Below are 19,697 nucleotides of genomic sequence, written 5' to 3'. Positions count from 1 at the left end.
TCATCTTAGTGGGCAGCGCTGTCTCACACTTGGGTGGGAGGGGAACTCTGGGGACACATGGGACTTTGATATGTGGTGTTGGTTACCAGCCCGTGAGGCCAGTGTTACAGGGTGACACTAAGGTTGCTGTTGATGTCATATTGTGATGTGATATGTTTGTGTTTTATGCATTTACAGTAAACTGTTTTTATATAAACTTTGGTGTATGTGCTTACTGTGTATGAGGTCCTGTGTTAGGGATCATCCTACCCTTAGAACCCTACACAGGTGGAGGCGCTGTGTTTATGTAAGATCGTTCCAGAGGATACACGCCGGTCTCTTACTGGCAGAGTTTCAGGCCTCCTGTGAACCTGACAGGTAAAAGCATCACATACCTGGTAATCTGCGATTGGGGGTGGGGAAACAGTGTTACACATGTATCAAACGTTTGGCCCCTTACCTTCTCCGGATGTTCAATGCAGTGCTGGCAGGTGCAGCATTCCCAGAACAGATGCTACAAGCGTTCATTTCTTTGATATATAAACAGGGCAAAGACCAAACCGTTTGGAAGAGCTATCGGCTATCTCATTTATACATTCGGATATCAAAATGTATTCGAAAATGTTAACCAACAGAGTCGTGTCCTGGCCCGGTGTATGCGAAAAGTTACAGTATACATCCCAGTAGGAAGCGGATCTGGGAGAGGTGCCAGAAGAAAAGGATTGGGGTGCAATTTTTGCGGTGGCAGCTAAGCGCTCGATATGCACGTCGTTAAGGGAGAATGCATATAAAGTTTTAATGAGATGGTATCTCACCCCACTGAAATGATCAAAATTTGTTCCAAGCTACTCACCATTGTGCCCAAAACAATTGTGGAGTACAGGCAGATTTGTTACATATGCTGTGGTCTTGTCCTAAATTGGTGCCCCTTTGGGAACAAATTAGAGATTGGTTACAGAGGATGTTAGTCCTCACAATTCCTTTAGACCCATGGCATATTCCTACTAAACCGGCCAATGCAAGGTTTATCTAGGGTCGAGTGTAAATAAGTTGCTCATTTTGCAATGGCAATGAGGCGTGAGATCGCAGCATTACGGAAACAGCAAGAAATTCCAACCTTACCTAAAAATAGAAAAAATATTTGGTTTGCATGCCAGATGGAAAAATTAACAAGTTTGATTGATGACACTGGCACTAAATTCAAAAACATTTGGTTGCCTTGGCTGGCTAATACAGACATCCTGTGTTCTCCCTTGACGGATGGGTGGTACGGTATAATATGTCAGGAATGGTTGGGCCCTATGTTGGATGGGACCCACTTCGGACGTATCGAAGTGAGTAGCGACACACACGATAATATCAGGGAAAAAGAATGAAAGCCCCCACCTCCCCTTTCTTCCTCCCTTCAGATTCTTCTTCTTCACTCCCAGAAGAAGACGTTGGTCGAAACGCACGTCGGAGTGGGAGCCTTCCGGATGACACCCTGTCCCTCTCCTTATGGAAGGAATTGCGTATATATATCCTCATTATCCTCATTACATTCAGAGTATTATTAGGACTTGTTCATGGAATCTGCCAGATTTTTATCTCTGTAGGTTATAACCTTGATGTTTTTCTGAACTTTAGCTGTATTGCAGGACTGTGTATATGCAGGACATGTTATACTACAGCGCATGATTGAACATACATGTTTGGACTTTCTTCAACTATTATTGTATAGGAGTCAGTATTCTTACCAGCAAAATTTTTTTTTTATGTACTTGGGTTCATTGTCTTCTATTAATGCGATGGAACAGCGGGTTACCTACTGTGGGCTTAATTTTCTCCAAATTACATTTTTGGAGTTTGTTCTCTATAGTCCCAACACTTTACTAGTCGATTTCCGTCCTCTCCTCTCCCACATTGCTGGTAGGCATCCACATGGACTCATGATAGTTCTTGCCGAATACACTTCACTACTACACTACCGACACGTTTAATTCGAGCACGGCTAGCACCGCAAGCCGGGGGATGCCCCGGCGTGCTAGCCGCACTCCCTCAGCGTGCCGCGCATCACCGATGCGCGGTCACGCGTCATCGGGTGCCTGCGCCCCCTGCACGCGCGTCCAGGGCTCCCCGAGGGAGCCCTGGTGTCCCGCGATGTGGGGGATGGTGGCAGGGGGTTCCAGGGGACCCGGCGGACCCGGCAGCGGGAGGGAGAGTGCCCCGATCGGAGGGCGCTCTTCCGCTGCTTCGGCGCGCGCCCGGCACCCTCCGGCGCGCGCCAGGTTACTGCTGCGGCCGAGAACGGGCAAATGCTCGAATAAACTCGGCCGCAGCAGTATGAGTAGCAAATATATGCATGGCCTTTATCATTTGAGCGTATTAGATCTATGTAAGGGGTACACATACTGTAGGCTTGTAATGGATATAAGCAAAATTTGCCCAACATGGCCCTATTTCCTGTGTAGGTAGACTTATATACAGACTCCATGTAGTGATTAGACTCATGGTGTTATATACTTGACACTATCTTTCCACCCGTCCGCATCACCTGTTACTGCTATGTATTTAGTTGATTTGTCACAAATTTTCATAGGTATGGTCTGACGGAAGATATTTTTACCATGTGTCCACACATGCATGTATAAGCCTAGCACATGGGACGCATCTGTCACTATCATTCATTTTTCGCTTAATAGCGTATGTGGGGTTGTTTTCTCATGAACACACAGTTTTGTGATAGTCCAGCATGATATGGTCTTTGTCTATTCCTTGAACTGTTTAAGTCTTATGAGGAACCATACAGGGATGTCCTGGATGTTATAATCTTTGTCCCCTGTTTTTATATAATGTTCTCTAATAAATGATCTTTATATCTTGGAAACCCGTATATATAAAATGGAAATATTACTGTATGCTCATTTGCATGTCTTAGACAGGTCTGCAACCCCCCTTTCACCATTATCATCCAGCATTTCCACTGCAGCAAGGGATTCTGGGAAATGACATGCAAATGAGCACACAGTGCCACCTTTTGCTTGCACAACCATTAACATGGTTCCCTATAGGCTTAAGCTTGTTGCATGGTCACAGTTTGAGCACAGCCAGGGTCAAGATGCAAAGCCAGTAAACCCACCCACAGACAGCTGTTTAAACCTTAATGAGTCTCATCAGTGTGGGGTTGGTTATACTGGCTATGCAAAAATGAAGCAAGGATAGGTTAGACATGCGAATGAGCATACAGTAATATTTCCATTTGCTGTGGAGGGTTTTTGTCACTTTTTTTTACCCATCATAACTTAACTAGGTATGGTAAAATCTATCCTTGCTTCATTTTTGCATGGGGTATTGTATTTGTTTGTATGGGGTATACAGATTGATCGTCCACCTTCCTAGGTGGCGCTGGCGTGTACGCTCCGACTGACCTTTTGATACTCCAGTCTCACTTGTAAGTCTCGCGAGACACTCATGGAGGACCGCAAACGTCACTTCCGGGATCGGGGATGGCACTTAGTCTGTCTTATCCCTATATAAACACACACATTGTAATTGAGGGATATACTCTTTGACAAAGGGCTTTGCCTGAAACGCGTCAAAGTAGTTTTTTTGCCCTATATTTGGATGTCTCGCTTAGTCACTCCCAAATAAATTGGATTTTATTTAATCCTTGGTGTGCCGTTTTCCCTGCTACTCCCTATCCGCTGTGCTTCACATATCCCTCCTGTGAGGATTCTCCGATTTCTTTTTAGAGAGAATAGGCTTTCTCCTGGCAACCCTTCCAAACAAACCATACTTTTCAGTCTTTTTTCTAATTGTACTGTCATGAACTTTAACATTTAACATGCTAGCTGAGGCCTTTAGAGTCTGAGATGTAACTCTTGTTTTTTTTGCAGTTTCTCTGAGCATTGTACGGTCTGACCTTGGGGTGAATTTGCTAGGACGTTCACCCCTGGGAAGATTGGCAACTGTCTTGAATGTTTTCCACTTTTGAATAATCTTTTTCCCTGTAGAATGATGGACTTTAAATTGTTTGGAAGTGGCCTTATAACCCTTCCCAGATTGATGGGCAGCAACAATTGCTTCTCTAAGATCATTGCTGATGTCTTTCCTCCTTGGCATTGTGTTAACACACACCTGAATGCTCCAGACCAGCAAACTGCTAAAGCTTCGGCTTTTATAGAGGTGGTCACACTTGCTGATGATCAATTAAATGAAGGAGAGAAGGAACCCAATATAGCACTCAGGTTCACACTCTGGTGGTGAGTGAATGATTTAAAAACATAATCTTTATTAAACAGCAAATATAAAATATTGGTCGAACGACGTACTAAGGGTGGGTTGATCCTAAATAAAGAACACCATAATGGCTCTGGATCAAAATAAATAGTGTGTGCCAGATGATTTTAATAAACCACTGGTACTGAGTTCACACAGTATTCCTGATGCGGACCTGTGTGGTAGGTGATTATTCCAGGTGTGTCCGGGTAAGTACTGAGATTGCAGGTCACAGGGATATAATATATAAGGTACTTAATGGTAAGCGTGACCTAACTGATAGACATAAAAAAACAAATACACTATGTATATCAGTGGTAGTATAGTGCAATCAGCTAAGCTCCTCAATGGAGAAGTGTGTGTGCCCCTATCAGTGTCAGAAGGACCTAAGGTAAACCCTCTGTGTGCTATACTCCAGGGGTGTGTGGACCTATATTAACCAGCGTGGTTGGAGTCAGAGGTAGGTATCCTGACTAACGTCATCACTGGGGGCCCTATATATACCTGCCTACCTGCAGGGTATCCTCAATGATACTAACTACTCGCCTTGAAAAAGCCCTTCGCGAAACGCGCGCGTCGGCACTCAGTATACACGTGCACGCGCAGATCAGGACTGCCTCCTCATGATTCTCAGAGACCGCGAGTTAATGCGGTAGTCTGCGAGTGCGTTTTAATACAGGACAAAAGTGCCCCGACGGTCACTCTTAGCCTCCTAAAGGTGTTTATAGGGATAGTGTTCCGGTATAACAGTACTGAGGGAACGTACCTTCAGCATACTGCAGCTGCCCTGCAGTGCTGGGGTGCTACATACCATCCGTGAGGTTCCTTCAGCTTTAATAAAATCACTCTGTTTATTGTGAGTCACCAGCCTGCCCACCATCATCAGCGTCTCCCAGATTGGGATACTGACCCTTATGACCTTAGTCAGGATACCTACCTCTGACTCCAACCACGCTGGTTAATATAGGTCCACACACCCCTGGAGTATAGCACACAGAGGGTTTACCTTAGGTCATTCTGACACTGATAGGGGCACACACACTTCTCCATTGAGGAGCTTAGCTGATTGCACTATACTACCACTGATATACATAGTGTATTTGTTTTTTATGTCTATCAGTTAGGTCACGCTTACCATTAAGTACCTTATATATTATATCCCTGTGACCTGCAATCTCAGTACTTACCCGGACACACCTGGAATAATCACCTACCACACAGGTCCGCATCAGGAATACTGTGTGAACTCAGTACCAGTGGATTATTAAAATCATCTGGCACACACTATTTATTTTGATCCAGAGCCATTATGGTGTTCTTTATTTAGGATCAACCCACCCTTAGTACGTCGTTCGACCAATATTTTATATTTGCTGTTTAATAAAGATTATGTTTTTAAATCATTCACTCGCCACCAGAGTGTGAACCTGAGTGCTATATTAGGTTCCTTCTCTCCTTCATTTTCTACAGTTTACACCCAAGCACCGTTCATATCATTTTTTCACCGCAAGAGGCTGCAGCAGGGGTTCCCCTACTATTTCTATCTGTTACATAGGTGTCCTTTGCCTACTCTACCCCTAGCTCGCCCTAGACTCACAGACAATGTCAGGATTTCTGTCGGGTCTGCCTGATTTCCAGACATGGCAAAAAGAAGCAGAAACAGTCTTTACTAGCGAATTTGAGGGGGAAAACACGACCGCACGACCTGACATCTCCAAATTCTTCACAGAATTAGATAACACTTATAGACAACGCATGAGGGCCTGGTGGGAGATATTCGGCTTTGAAAACTACTTAGCAGCAGAATTGATCCCTAGAGGCCTACGTGCCAATGTTGCCCCAGCACACAATATAGTGGATGCTGACTTCATCAGATCATGGGAGTTAATTCTGAAACAATGTTCAATAATGCTCATGAATCTACTCCTGGAATTCCATAAAGACAAATTAAAGAACATAGAAAATGTACTTGAGCAGAAACTACTAGAGGTTGACTCTTGGAGACCAAATCCCAAATTCAGTGAACTGGAGGGTAAACTAGAGACTAATCTAGATAAGTTTTCAAAAGAACGTAAGGAAAGGAAACGGATTAAGTACGCTAGGGATAAAAAATATTTCCAGGAAAATAAGATTTTCCGTTATAACTTGAGCAAAAAAAAGCCCAAAACTAAAACACCTGAAGAAGCATCATCCACTGAGTGGGAAATATCTGATAGTGAGGAAGACAGATCAACCTCACTACTGACTGAGGGTATGACACACCAGCTTGCCTCTACATCTCACACCCTGCCCCCGCCCCAGGTTCCTTTTTTAGAGCAGCATCGCACGGCATCAGGCCAAAGACCAAAAGGAAAACAAGAAGAGGAAAAGGTCTGGGTGCTAAGGAGCCGAGCGGCAGGGTCACAATATCAGAAGAAAAGGGGGAAACCCCCGAGATATTAAACAGTGCAAAATTACAGATAGTGAATCTGTCGGACATGATTCTGAGTGAACACCATCTAAAGCTCCTAAGTAAAGGCCTGTCCTATTCACCTACTACAAGTATGGACGTATTTGAATGGGTCAAAGACACTAACCTTTTCGGCAGAAAATTAAAACTCCACAAATTCTTTCGTTTAAGAGAGATAAGAATAGCCAACTCAATGGATGTTACACCCCTTGACACACAAGATATGGAGATACACGACAACTTAGTAGCACTTCTAGAGGAGAGTGAAAGACCTCCAGGGGAGGGCCCGTTCACTGACCTACGGCCTAGCTCAAAGTTCATTCCCTTCAATGACAATTTCTCCAATATTGATGTATTCGTGGATCTAGTTACCAAAGATTTAGAACATCTAAAACTGAGGAGACTTCCCAATAACCTGACAGTCGAGGAAAGAAAAGCACTCAAGGAACTAGCCACGAATGACAACATAGTCATAAAACCATCTGACAAAGGAGGAAATCTGGTGATTCTCAATAAAAACAACTATAAGAAGGAAAATTTGAGACTTTTATCAGACCCTCTCTGTTATGAGATACTTGAAGGAGATCCCACTATGAAATTTAATACTGAGCTTAACAACATTCTTCAAAAGGGCCTTGAAGACAAGGTCATTGACAAAAACGAATTAAGCTATATATGGGTCAAAACACCTAAAATAGCCACCTTCTATAGCTTGCCCAAACTACACAAGAACAAGATCCCCCCTCCTGGCAGACCCATAGTGTCGGGGATAGGGAACCTAACTGAACGGGCAAGCTCTTATGTGGATCGAGTGCTGAGGCCCTTCGTCATGGCCTTACACTGGCGACACACTTTATTCGAGCTTGGCTAGTCCCACGAATTCGGGTATACCCGGGTGTATTGAGGTTTGTGACTGTTTTCTGCCCGAGTACATTGAGTTATTTTCCAAGCAGGGATTGAAGCATTTTATTCCCGCTGGCTGCAATACTGCACAGTATATATATATAAACTGCATTACAATTCATGAATTTATGCCATCTGGTAGACACGCGAAGCATTGCAGCCTATTAAATCCTAATCATTATCATTTAACAGATCAGCCGCCCATCAGCCAGGCATGAACCCAGGCTGGGAAGGCAAATGCAACGGGGCTTGTCAGAGGTTAGGAGTGGCGCATTCCAGGTATCTGCCAGGTACATACCGGGTATTTGCTCGAATAAAGTGTGTCGGTGCAGTACCATCTTACTTGAGAGACACCAAGGATGTCCTGAAGCGGTTGGATGATATCTGTATCAGTGAAGACACTATCTTGGTCAGCCTCGACGTAGAGGGCCTATACACTAGCATTGATCATAAGTATGGCCTGGAGGCGGTATCCCACTTCCTGAAGACAAGGGGTCGGTGGTACACCAAGCATAACTTATTCACCCTAGAACTGCTCAGATTTGTACTGACACGTAATTACTTCCTTTTCGACTGTAAAATATACCATCAACTGAGGGGCACTGCAATGGGCACCAAATGTGCCCCTACGTATGCCAACCTCTACCTGGGATGGTGGGAATCCCAGGTAGTATTTACAGAAGAAATGGAAGCATATACTGAGCATGTCGACCTCTGGGTCCACTACATCGACGATGTGTTTGTCCTGTGGCGAGGCACAGAGGGAGTGCTAAAAGAGTTCATCAGTGCGCTCAACACTAATGTGTTCAACCTCCACCTCACCCTGGATTACAGCAAGGACACTATGTGTTTCCTGGACCTATTAATTTCAAGGGGCAACGAGGGTTCCCTCCATACCACCATATACCGCAAAGCAACAGCCACAAACAACCTTCTAGAAGCCAGTAGTCACCATCCAAAGGCTCAGGTTAATGGCATACCGACAGGCCAGTTCCTTCGACTCAAAAGGAACTGTAGCACTGATCAGGAGTACGAAAAACAGTCCAAAGCAATGACACAACGCTTTGTGGAGAGAGGGTATAGCCGGAACAGTATAAAGAAGGCCTATAAAAGAGCTAAATATACCCCACGCCAGTCCCTTATTATGGACAAACCACCTAGCCTACCAGACAAAGTGATTCGCTTTGTAGGCACATTTAATCGCGAATGGCCTCAGGCAAGAGCTATTCTGGAGAGACACTGGCACATCCTAAGAGCAGACGATCTCCTTAGAGGTGTCACCAAAGACCGCCCATCCATGACCAGCAGACGAGCCAAGAATTTGAGAGACCTGTTGGTCCATAGCCACTTTGAGGAGGAAAAACCAAGAACATGGCTACCACCAAAACCCACTGGATCATATACTTGCCAACGATGCAAGGCATGCCAATATATGAACACCACAAAACAGTTTGGAAACTGGAATGACACCAAGACGTATCCCATACGCAGCTTCATCAACTGCCTCAGCACAGGTGTCATATACCAAGGCAAATGTGTTTGTGGCAAGGTATATGTGGGTAAAACAAGTAGATGTCTCAAACAGAGGGTTCTGGAACACATAGGTACCGTGAGGAATAAGACGGACAAACCCCTGTCGAGACACGTCAATCAATGTCATGGCGGGGACCTCAAGGCCGTCACCTTTTGTGGGATTGACCATCCAACTAAAGGACTGCGGAAAGGAGATTGGGACAAAGTTCTCCTCCAGATAGAAGCCAAATGGATATACACACTTGGGACATTGGCACCTAGAGGCCTGAATGAGGGGTTTCTGTACACCCCATTCCTATAGGCAGGGTATGCCCATTCATCTTGTTATCACTTGGGATCATGTCTGTACACACACACCGTCCACTTCATATCGCTTTGTGACTACGTAACCACTGTACATATATATACACAGAACACCATTGCCATATCTGTTAATACAGGTAGCTCCCCAATCCTGTACACAGACCATCACCACCCAGGAGTGGTGACATTATCCTACCAGGGCTTCTCTGGACTCTGACATTATAATTAAATGTATACATGTACATGATCATATTGGACATCACTTTTACTACCCCTGTATCAGATTTGGAGTTTATCATTACTTCACTCTGCAAGCCTCTGACAACTAGGCAATAATAACACACAAATTGAGTCAGACCTTTATTAAATCAGTGTGCTGGATATGCAGTTACAAACATTGGCTTACTCACTGTGCTTTACTACAGGACCAAGTATATCATGGCACACCAGGGGTTAACTTATGACGTCATCACTGGGGGCCCTATATATACCTGCCTACCTGCAGGGTATCCTCAATGATACTAACTACTCGCCTTGAAAAAGCCCTTCGCGAAACGCGCGCGTCGGCACTCAGTATACATGTGCACGCGCAGATCAGGACTGCCTCCTCATGATTCTCAGAGACCGCGAGTTAATGCGGTAGTCTGCGAGTGCGTTTTAATACAGGACAAAAGTGCCCCGACGGTCACTCTTAGCCTCCTAAAGGTGTTTATAGGGATAGTGTTCCGGTATAACAGTACTGAGGGAACGTACCTTCAGCATACTGCAGCTGCCCTGCAGTGTTGGGGTGCTGCATACCATCCGTGGGGTTCCTTCAGCTTTAATAAAATCACTCTGTTTATTGTGAGTCACCAGCCTGCCCCCCATCATCAGCGTCTCCCAGATTGGGATACTGACCCTTATGACCTTAGTCAGGATACCTACCTCTGACTCCAACCACGCTGGTTAATATAGGTCCACACACCCCTGGAGTATAGCACACAGAGGGTTTACCTTAGGTCCTTCTGACACTGATAGGGGCACACACACTTCTCCATTGAGGAGCTTAGCTGATTGCACTATACTACCACTGATATACATAGTGTATTTGTTTTTTATGTCTATCAGTTAGGTCACGCTTACCATTAAGTACCTTATATATTACATCTCTGTGACCTGCAATCTCAGTACTTACCCGGACACACCTGGAATAATCACCTACCACACAGGTCCGCATCAGGAATACTGTGCGAACTCAGTACCAGTGATTTATTAAAATCATCTGGCACACACTATTTATTTTGATCCAGAGCCAATATGGTGTTCTTTATTTAGGATCAACCCACCCTTAGTACGTCGTTCGACCAATATTTTATATTTGCTGTTTAATAAAGATTATGTTTTTAAATCATTCACTTACCACCAGAGTGTGAACCTGAGTGCTATATTGGGTTCCTTCTCTCCTTCATTTTCTACAGTTTACACCCAAGCACCGTTCATATCATTTTTTCACCGCAAGAGGCTGCAGCAGGGGTTCCCCTACTATTTCTGATGATCAATTAATCAAGGGCATTTTATTAGCAGCACCCGTCTGCTACTTAGCATCTTAATTCCTATGGAAGCAGTAAGGGTGTACTTAGTTTTCACACATGGCTTCTCCATTTTGGCTTTATTTTTGTTAAATAAATCATGACACGCTGTAATATGTCATGTGTTGTTGTTCATCTGAGGTTGTATTCCCCTAATTTTAAGACCTGCCAAGGAACAAATGATTGTTATTATGTCCTGATATGTCAAACCATAGCATTTCAAAGAGGGTGTACAGTCTTTTTCACACAACTGTATATATACATGTTGGTCCTAGTTAGAGAAACTTGGGCTTTAACCCCAGTCAATCTGATTTACTCCGTATTTATCCATTGTTACACACTTTTCTTTCTTTAACATTTACATCTTTCCTTTTAACTCATATTATCATCTCTGCCTCCCTATACTGTAACTTCTCCCACTCTTTCAGATTATTTTTCAATGCATTTAACATTTTTTAATTAGAACTTTTCATCCTACTTTTGTGCTCTAGGTGACTTCAATACTAGATGGTGCCAGATATCAGTGAATACACAGCCATCCTCTGACAAGCCGCTACACGCATCCTTTATGTCTTTTGTTATTAGGAAATTAAATGTTCTCATCATTTTGATGCAGACATAACTTGGCATAATTGAACCTGCTTTTCTGTATTTTGCAAATACATTTAGGAAATTACTGATTCAGGACTTTTATATGTGATTGTGAAAAGCTTCAGTATTTCATTTGTATACAGAGCAGCAGGTTGGAAGAGAGGAATTTTTTAATTTGATGGCACTTAATGAATATATTTACTCATAGCCAAATGCTTTGACTTCCAAATGTTCTGACATTCTGGACAGTTTTTAATGTGTTTTGCATCCCTTTGTATTTGTAAGTATTTTATTTAGTTTTATTAAATTAAGTTTGTGACACATTCTGACATTATTTTATCCATTTGATTTGTTTGTTGATTTGTTACCTATTAACCCTTTGGGTGCCCAAGGACATAGAAACTACATATGTGGCCTGGCACCCCATAACGTAGTCGCTACATCATGCCATTTTTGTGCTAGTTTTCCTTGGGAGATCGGGTTTGCATTGGATACGAGCACAGAATGCGATCTTACACAGGGAAATGAAAGAGGAGGACTCTTCCACTTCCTTTTTGGATTAAGTAATGCAGCAATTTGATGGAGGGGCTATTGCACTCTGGTGCAGTGGTACCTCAGGCACTCAAAGTGCTAATAGATAAACATGGCAGGTCTTTAAGACAGGGGGCACTTTCACTGTGGTTTTACTTGTGGTTCTAAAGCAAAATATTGAGTTTTGGCTTTCTGGGAAATTGATTGGTTTTTATTTTGGATTTTTGGAAAAAATGAAAGGCAAAAATCAATATAAGCAGATTTCTTTTGCAATTTTCTAAATTTGAACTTTTGTTAAACCTGACCATCCTGAATCTTTATAGATATAGATTTGCATCTTATCTTCCCAACTTGTTATAGCACAGGGATCCTCAAGTATTGATAGTGAATCACTTTCATGTTGATAATATTTTCTTTGAATGACTACCATACCTTCCTCTGTTCATCTATAGCAGGGGTACGCAAACTGTTTACCCTGTGGCCCCCGACCTGCTTTCCCCCACTGCTCATGCCCCCCCCTTACCTAGTCTGAAGCTTCAAACGACGCCGCTGGGTCATGTGACATGTCCTCGTGGCGTCATTTGAAAATTCACATGTTCTCACTGGGATCCAATTTGGGCACCATCCAGTAACCTGAAGCCTGCAATACAGAACAGGTTACAACAGATGTATCAACATAACTGTATACAGTACACGGATGACTAACCCATATCATCCACTGGTTTACAGCAATGATGAGGAAGTAACCATTCTGGAAGAAGAATAAGATCCTTACTAATAGTTTTTGGGGTCGGACTTCTTTACTACCCGCCCATCAAATAACTTGGTCCAGATATAGTACACTTTCGAAAAATCAGGACACTGCCTAACTTCCACTGGTCTTTAAAGATACAGCTACCCACTAGCCATTCTTCGATGATGGAGCATATTTTAGACTCAGTAATAAATATCTGCTCAGAGGTCTTAGCTTTTATGTTTTCCAAAACAGCCTGCTTGAGCCAATCATGACGGTTGGTTTCTATTTCATCCATGATCGACTCAGGTACATATGGAAAGGTATAACCATGAGACTGACGGTACCGATGTAAGATGATCCTGTCAGATCTACTCAACTTTAACATTTTACGGTCAGCTCCTTGACCAGACCGCACCCAAAATTTTGGTTCACAGAGTTCTACCTCCTGATAAAATATGGAGGGTCACTTAGGTACTCTTACCCCTAAATTAATCTTGCCCACCTCTTACGAAGGGCTTCATCTATTTCTTCAGGGGACAGCTGACTTTCCTCCCACCAGTGATCCACAATAGGGCCATCCACCAGAAGCCATGTTCTATTTAAACTAGTGGTGTAACCCTGGAACATTGGGTCCCACCACTTAAAGGGTTCCCCGGACTGATGTTCTACGTGTGGACTACTGGACCTTGTGTCCATCTGGGAAGACACACCAGACGTAGCTGAGTGTTGAGACAATGATGATTCCCTAAATGACCTGAATGACACCGGGGACTTTGCTAATGGTATCCGGCTTGCATAGGGTATTTCTCCCTCAGAGTCATCATCTGACCACCCATCTCTTCCACCAAAGTCCCAGTCCCTTAGATCCGTTGACAGGCCAGGAGATAGATTATCACTCGGGAATTTGGTCAATACAAAGGTGGATGCCGCAGGGTCCAAGGGTCGAGGCCAAGGATGGTCCAGGACAAGACGCTCTGGGTTAGGCTTACCCTTACTCCCAGATGATGGTGTCGGGCTGGATGCAGGGGCTTGTGACGAGGCATGGGCAACTGGGGCTGGTGAGCTTGGCCTATCAATGTCCATGACCAGTCCAATAGTAATCACTTGTACTAGAATCCCTCAACATCACTGCTGGCCACCCTCAGACCTTAAACACCACCACCATCAGAGGACCACATGAAATTTGCCAGCAAACATATACCATATGAGGCCACCCTCTATTATCAAATAGCAGGATAGATGTCAGGCATTTGACATTTAATGCCATAATACAAAACCATCTGTGTGCTGTGTCATGTGCCATTCATCAATCTATGAATAACAAGAATGAAAGAATATACTGTATGGACACATGATCTGACTAAGAGCATTACATTTAGACCTACACAGTATAGCTATGCAGCTCCAACTAAGTATTGTGCACAAGTCCCAGCAGATTTCCTATTTCTATTGTCGAAATCTGAAGAATAATGTCTGCTTAGCAACAGTAGCAGCACTGTATTAATACACTATCAGCACTACCTATGTAATAAGTAGCTACTAGTAATTATAAAATATGTCTATATTTGATGAATGCAATTCAATGTAATTTGAAATATTAGATATTATTTTATTTTTTAAAAGGCAATCAACGCAGCCTTGACGTAGAAAAAACATGATTAATCGACCTAAAAAACGTAAATCTAACCATCTTTTGTAACCATGATAAACTATTTTTTTAAACTTTGTTATTTAGCTTTTCAACAAAATATAAATCTTGTTTTTTTGCATTTTATGTTTATTTATTTATTTTATTATTTTCTATTTTGTGTTAAAAAAATGTGTAAACACATGGTAGGCTCAGTGACAGCAACATTGAAAAACAACAAAAACAGATATTTTCAGACCATGTCAGAGGAAGAGGCCATATAAGAAACAGCAGAAGCAAATAAATGAGGATTTGCTGTTGGAGGTGCGAATAATGGTAAGGGATTGTGTAAAATCAAACACCATCATTAAAAATAAATGAAGGTGCACCACAACACAACCCCAAACATTAAAAATGACCAAGATCCAACCAGTGTCAGTAGCTAGTACACATCCTTGTCATAACGAGTGTCAAATAATTCTATGTTTTATATAGTGAAAACCTAAAAGTAAATGAGGAGGTCAAGGAGTGAGAGTAAAAAAAAGTAGGCTAGAGTAATTGAATTTGAACTGAGTCAAATGCTTTCAAGTGAGGCTGGAGAGGTTGAAGGGTCTCCATCGTCACATAATTGATGAGGCTCAACTACAGGAACAGAATCATCGGCACTCACTGGGGCCTATTTTATAGTATCTTCGATAACTTTGCTGCCATCTCGAACGGTTTGTCATTTGTGTCATCACGCTATTCAGAAAGAATCTGAAACCATCTCAAACCGTGAGGCTGGAAAATGCCAAAACTGCTCAGGACAGCAGCGATGAGATCTCAGCCTCTCTCAAAGTTCTCCCCGTATGATTTGGCCGCAGTTGCATAGAGATCTGCACTGAGAGAACCGCCTCTCTCTGCACAGCTCTCACAGGCGATCGTGCTGTTTATATTTAAATGTTAATACTAGTGTTCGGGAGCAGGGGGTCTCCGGAGTTGAACCCCATTAATTTCAGGTCTGTGCTTCCTGAGAAAAAGGCCCCGGTATGGGGTGCCAGTATGTCCTATGCGTTTAAATGACCTGGTCATATTACGCTGGAGATTTAAACATTGCACCACGTGTTTCACCATGTGGTATATCTCACAATGCGATTAGTTCCAGTACCATGTGATAACAGCCATTTTGTTAAAGGATGGACATCATCCCTTAAAGATGATGTCACATCCTTTAAAAAAATAGAGGATGCCACATGGTACTTCAACCAACCGGATTGGGGATATACCATGTGATGCCTCACATGGTATATCTTACAATCCGATTAGTACCATGTGATGGCAGCCATTTTGTTTTAAAGATGTGACTTACTGCCCTTGAAGACGATGTCCCATCCTTAACAAATAGAACCCTGTCACATGGTACAATATCCAATCGGATTGGAACTGTACCATCTGACACTAAAATGTGACCTCACAGGCCTTATATAATGCTGTCCATCTCATTTTAGCTTAAGAAGCTAATGCGACAACATCTGCCCAATGGATTTAAATGGATTACAAATGACAGATAGAGATATAGATGAAGAAAGAGTACAGAAGAAGATGAAGATAAAAAAGAAGATAAAGAAGAAGATGGACATACGGCTGTTAAGGATCATTGCATCGAGTGTAAAGAGCTTCCTGCTTTTCTGATGATTCGGAATTGGAGGGTGGAGATGTCAAAAGGAATAAAAAAATCGATTGTGTATATTTTTTAATGCATATTTTTTATTCTTGGTGTTTTTAATTATGTTTTTTGGATTCTTGTTTTTATTTAAATGTGTTTTTGTTATTCTTGGTTTAAAAAAAATTGCTGCTTGGTTTTTATAATTGTGTTTTTTTATGCTTGTTTTTTTTTTAGGTTGTCCATAGACTGCCAATGTGTGTATATATTTCCATTTCAAGCTATAGATAAATGCACAGGCAATGCATTTGTTGGAAAATGCTTGTTTATAATTGTTATGTTTTTGTAAGGACCCGCGCTGCCTCTGGTCCCCGGCGGCATTCCCCGGTCCTCAGCGTCTCCCCCGCGGCTGCTCCCGCACTTCCGGGTCACGCGCGGACCCAGGCTTCCCTTTTCTGGTGCCAGGAGCCTGAACCCGCCTCCTCCAATGCGGTGCTTGCATCGGCGCACTTTCCTGCCCCTGCTCCACCAGATCCACCCCCAGGCTCTTCTCCCCTATCAGGGCTTCCCTTGGGCCGCACCTCCGCTCCTCCCTTTCCCCTGATAGGTCCCAGCCCACTATTTAGTCTCCCCCCACCATTACCACATTGCTCGGCATAGCTTCTGTACCTTGGTGCTGTCTGCTTCTGCTTGGCTCTCTTGTGTTGCAGTCCCTGTTCCTGTCCCTGGATTCTCTGCTGACCTCCCTGGATTTTGACCTTTGGCTTTGGACTTCGACCACGCTGCTCTCTGGACCACCTTGGATTTGGCTTTGGACACTCTACCTTGCAGTCTTCTATATCCCTTGGACTCGGCTTACGGACCCCTACTACGCTGCTCTCTCCGCTCCATGACCCAGACTTACGGACACTCTACCAAGCTGCTCTCCCTACACCTTGACCATTGGCTTACAGACTTTACCCTTCTATGCTGAAGTTGGCAAGTACGGAACTCTTTCTATTTTTGTTCCCTGGACCAGCTAAGCTACTTCACACTCCGGCCGTGCCCCCGTTTACTGTCAGGTGTGTGGTATTTCTCCTTTCCACCTCAGTCCCGGGGTCTCGTCTGGCTTGTGGGCAGGCCGAGCGTTACAGTTCTGTATTGTTGTTTCTTGTTTTTAGTTAATTGTTATGTATTTGTAGGGCTTGTTTTTATTTAATTGTTGTGTTGTTTAGGTGCTTGGTTTTATTTAATTATTGTGGGGTTTAGATGCTTGGGTTTATTTAATCGTTGTGTTGTTGAGGTGCTTTGTTTATTTAATTGTTATGTTGTTTAGGTGCTTGGTTTTATTTAATTGTTGTGTTGTATAGTGCTTGTTTTTTTATTGTTTTGTCTTTTTGGTGCTGTATTTTTTGATGTTGCCAATTGACTGCCATAGTAGCTAATCATGCTAATATTACATTTACATAATGTACCACTTTGCCAATCAATAAGTAGAGGGTGGGGTAGTTGCCCCCGTGATGGTGGTTAGGCAGCCTGGATGTGTAGTGGGTGAGGGGGTTTAACCCCTTAATTAGTATAGCTGTTACTAACTACTAAGGCGATTTAGGTGTTAGGGGCCATTAGTTTATATTTTTATTGTACTGTTGCTGCCTACGGAGGACATAGACGCAGAGGACGGTGATGAGAATGGCCTTCATCCTGGCAGGGGTAAGCAGACGCTGCCTGGATAATGTTTTATTTTTAATGGGCAAATTAGCTACAGTATGATCCAGATCTGGATAATAGTATCTTTTGCCCATTACTGTATTGTAATGTTATGGTTGTTGGGGGTCTTAGGGGGTGCCCATACATTCTAATTGGGGTTAGTTTTGCTCCCATTGAGGGTACAGGTACCAGCACTGGCAATTAATGGGTGTATTGACTAGTATTGTGTTTTAATGTGCGTGTGTATTGTGGGTAGCGGGGGTGAGTGAAAGTGGTATTTGGCCCTTGGTGAGTATTTATGCCTACCTGGTGGGTACCTTACTACCGCTAAGGTAATGAAGGTTTAACCCCTCTCACAACCCTCCCCTCAAGGCCTAAACACCCACCATGTGCCAACTACAACCTTTACCCACCCCTGCTAACCACAATAAACCGGGTACTGAATTTTTTGTGTGGAACATGCGCTCCAATGCCGTGTCTGTTATGTGTGCAAAATTAGGCTTGTAAATGAGAGTTCAAAAACACCATAGGGGTAATAATTGAGTAAAGAATCCTGCGGTATGGTATCCTTAATGGGGACCTATATTCCCTGAAGGAACTGAGCAAAGGAGCAAACTCCCTGCGCAGAACCTCATTAGGATGGGCAGTGGAACACTATAACACCACATTGCATGTCATTTGAATAGAATAAAGTTTCTTACTCAAATCTCTGGAGCATCCCCAATCCAAATGGTGTATGGAGCGTCCTTGAGTCCTTCCCTCCTGTCCAAATGGTCTTGACACCTCAGATATCCTTTGGGCTTTCATCTCCACTGTATGGGTAGACACAGTGTCACGTTCTGAAAGTCCCAGCTTATAATACTGTGTACAAGCAGATATATTTTAAAACACACTGTTCCATAAAATATACACTTTAATATATCCTATGTCTGTTGGTTATGGGAAATAGATTATGGAGCTGCACGTTATTTCTTACTAGCCATATTACTCACACTCTATACAAACATCTTAGAACTGGACTTTCTAAAGTTCCCTCACAACCTTATAGATGATTGGAGTACCCCCAGAACCTTTAAGCTGGTTCTGGGTTACCTGTACCGTAACTGGGTACCCCCCCATAACCTTGGGGACCCCTTATAGTTACAGGGATACTTTACATCCCTTTGCACCAATTACCTTTCTGGGCTGTGCTGAAGCAGGGACCCCTAGTTGTGAGTCGCGCTAGCGTTTTCAAGGGGAGATATTACTGAGACAATGGGGCCTATGCAGTAAACTTTCATAAGCCACTTATCGAGCACTTATCGACATTTAAAAAAAAAAAGGGCACATGGTTTTAGCAGCCAATCAGATGGCTGCTGAACCATTTCCGGCCCAAATGTGACGTCACAAACCATATTTAAGGCCGTGATACCTCATTTGAGCCCAAGAAGCCGACGAGACAACATTGTGTTGTGGATCAACCATTGAGTTGTGTGATCAACCATTGAGTTTTTGGATAGACAGAAGATATGGAAAATTAAAAAAATGATTACAGAAGAAGATACCGTAGAAAAAGAGGATTAAAGAGAAAAGAAGAAGAATTGGGGTACCTTATATTGATCTTCATGGCGGATGGCATCGGATGCAGTTTCAGGCCTACGCGGTACGTGAGCTTCCTGATTCCCCGGGAGTCGGCGGGCCAACGCTTCAAAAGATAAGTTAAATATTGAATGTATGTAAATGTATATTTTTATAGGTTTTTCGATTGGATATGATTTAATTTAATTTTTTCATTGCACATTGACTGATAATGTATTAATTTGTACCCATTTAGGGTACAGATCAATACATTATTACTGTAGGCCAATAATTTGTTTTTAATTTCTTGCTTTGTATTGCGTGTGATTTTTTCG

This window comes from Ascaphus truei, chromosome 2 (genome assembly GCF_040206685.1).
Source record: "Ascaphus truei isolate aAscTru1 chromosome 2, aAscTru1.hap1, whole genome shotgun sequence".
In the NCBI taxonomy this organism is placed as follows: Eukaryota; Metazoa; Chordata; class Amphibia; order Anura; family Ascaphidae; genus Ascaphus; species Ascaphus truei.
The sequence above is the reverse complement of the archived record's forward strand: the minus strand, read 5'-3'. Positions refer to the sequence as shown.